Here is a 3,199-nt window from a genome sequence, read left to right on the forward strand (position 1 = left end):
TCTCTCTCTCTCTAAAATATCACTGTTAGAAAAGCTGATCTATGACCATCTAACCAGTTGTGATAAAAGTATAAACAAACTGCGGTTGTAGCATCTACAAAAACCGATTCTTTTATTACTATAAGCACTAACTTTGCTTCACGTCACCAGTGTCTGAGATGGTTTAAAAAAAATGGAAACAAATTAAATTTCAATCAGAATTAACCTAATTAATATATTCATATAAACACTTAAGATTAATCGTTGATAATGTTATATAGCTCCAGGTCTGTAGCGTTCGAGCAGATCTATGATCAAATGAAATCCAGTCGTGACCCTTCCACCTACATATTGTATCTCCAACTAATTACTCAACGTATCCTTCATTTTTTAAGGCTATAATTGTGATTTGACTGCTACTTGAAGGATGTGCGCGTTCAGAGTTCAAGTTTTTAGCGAATGGAGTAGGCAGCGATAAGTTGCTCAAAATCGAAACATTTTTATTTTTATACAACCTACAAAGGTTTATACATTAGAGCCCAAAGTGTCACTTTCATAAAAGCGTCGCTTGGGGCTGACCGCCTCTCGACCCCTCCCCTAGCTACGCTACTGACTTGGAATGGTCAAAACTGCATAATGCCAACCCAAGATGCATTACAAAATGTGGTGACTTCATCATAGTACTTCTGTCTTTACCTTTAACATCTCCGAAGTTGGTAATGCGAATATCAACAATATACAGACACAGCACTGAATGATGGTCCGGAGCCTCTTATAATTCGCACTAATGTACAGGTACCTGCATTTCATTTAATTACACGGTATAACAAGAGTTTAATCTTTGTGTCTTCGGTCAGTAAGTGTGAAATCAAAGGAAATGACTATTATTCCCTTCAAACTTTGCTTTTGTGACCTGGACATCAATGTTTTGAAACTGACCAATTTTCCATTACATTTCACACAGATTCAGCTCTGAGTTGTTGAAGCAGAAATATCCTTATAGCAAATATTCTGCTCAATACCACAGATTTGCTTGTCATTTGCTTGACCAACCGCTTGAGCTTGTCCCTTAAAGGCTGTCAATGTGTGCATCTATGATCATGAGCAGGAGTAGTGGGGGGAGAGCATCATAGTCATGTGTTGAAAGGGATTCTTTGGGAGTTTGAATAGATTTAACAAAAGCAAAGTTTGAAGGAATTTACTCTTTTACTTGTTTCAGTCATTTGACTGTGGCCATGCTGGAGCACCGCCTTTAGTCGAGCAAATCGACTCCAGGACTTATTCTTTGGATGCCTAGTACTTATTCTATCGGTCTCTTTTGCCGAACCGCTAAGTTACGGGGACGTAAACACACCAGCATCGGTTGTCAAGCGATGTTGGGGGGACAAACACAGACACACAAACATATACACACACATACATATATATATATATATATATATATATATATATACATATATACGACGGGCTTCTTTCAGTTTCCGTCTACCAAATCCACTCACAAGGCTTTGGTCGGCCCGAGGCTATAGTAGAAGACACTTGCCCAAGGTGCCACGCAGTGGGAATGAACCCGGAACCATGTGGTTGGTAAGCAAGCTACTTACCACACAGCCACTCCTGGGCTGAATTATTAGCAATTTTTCAAACTTTCTAGGGGCAAGCAAATAGGAAATAACAGTTACTACCCAACGACAAAAGTTGTGTTACACAGTGTTATTTAAGTTAATTTGATATTTAATTTAGTGGGTGTTGAACTCGGTTATCCAGAAAAGGTTTGGGAACCAAAGATTTAGGGAAAGCTACGTTGAACCTGTTTTTTTTACTTACTTATGTAGCATGGCTGAATGGTTAAGAATTTCGCTTGGCACCCGAAGGTCCCAGTTTCGATCCCACTGCATGACATCTTTTATCTGCCCTTGACAGTGAAACCATGTAGTTCAGTGTGTCAGCCAGTTTTTTTTTCTTGTGGACCCCTTCGATTCCTATTTTACTCGGATGGACCCTCCTATCTATTCGATGTTTAAAACCTTAACGTATTTTTATAAGTAAATATTAGAAAATGTATAAAACAGGTGGTTAAACTATTTTCTGTATTGTAGATGTATAACCAATTTATTGCGGATAAATTTTGGATCTTTTTGGTTTGACGGGCAACACTTGTATCACTGACGTCTATTGAGGTGAAAACAATTACTGCCGTAACGGTGTTATGGGATCTTTTCCCTTGAATAAAATTAGTGCCGTTGTTGTCAACAACTATCGGCGGTAGTTATTTATAACATCGTTCGTGCGTTTGGGTTAGGGTTCGGGTTTTAGAGTTAGGGTTAGGGTTTTAGGGTTAGAGTTGGGGTTAGGGTTAGGGTTATGGTTATGAGTTATAGGGTTTTAGGGTTAGGGTTAGGGTTATGAGTGAGGTTATGGCAAAAATAATCATAACCCTAACCGTAACCCTAAAACTAACTTTAACTCTAAAACCGGAGCCCTAACCCTAAAACCCTAAAGTTAAAACCAGTACAAATGCACGAACGATGTTATAAATAACAGTACCGCCGACAGTTGTTGACAAACAACGACACTAATTTTATTCAAGGGAAAAGATCCCATAACACCGTTAGAATACGTTGTTTACATTCTACGGCACTAATTGTTTTCAGCTCAATAGACGTCAGTGATTGGTTGAAATTACCGAAATACGACAACTTTTTACATGAAATAACTTCGAATACAAAAATTTTTATCTGTTCTATAACACAAAATATACAAGTATACGAAGTTTGAAAGTGTTTCGGTACCAAAAACACTACATAAAACATAAATGAAAAATGTTGCCCGTCAAACCAAAAAGATCCTAAATTTTAACTACAAAATCTTATATGGACCCCAGTTGAAAACTACTGATGTAGGTGGAAATAGTGTGAAAGTAAGCATGTTGGATGAACTGTAGTTGTAATCTGAATTTAAAGGTTCGTCCTCGTCACTCAGTGTCACATTCAGAGTATACATGTGTAAGGAATACTCACTCTCAACCACAATGAGTAAGAAGTCAGTTGATCAGACAACTGAATACTCCTCGTCGAAAACGACAGAGATCCACTTACTAAACGGATTCAGCCGATTATACATCTTCACACCTCACATCTATGTATAAATATATGGGTGGGGTAAAGTGATTATATATATATATATTATATATATATATATATATATATATATGTGTGTG

The 3,199-nt window shown here is 37.5% G+C and overlaps 1 protein-coding gene across 3 annotated transcripts in view; it reads right to left on the bottom strand.

The window, feature by feature from the left end:
* The window catches only part of LOC106883652 (ras-related protein Rab-1D), a 135,796-nt gene that overhangs the window by 60,812 nt on the left and 71,785 nt on the right, over positions 1–3,199 (bottom strand). The gene's annotated exons all lie outside the window — the stretch shown is intronic.

Source organism: Octopus bimaculoides, chromosome 3, assembly GCF_001194135.2.
Source record: "Octopus bimaculoides isolate UCB-OBI-ISO-001 chromosome 3, ASM119413v2, whole genome shotgun sequence".
Classification (NCBI taxonomy): domain Eukaryota; kingdom Metazoa; phylum Mollusca; class Cephalopoda; order Octopoda; family Octopodidae; genus Octopus; species Octopus bimaculoides.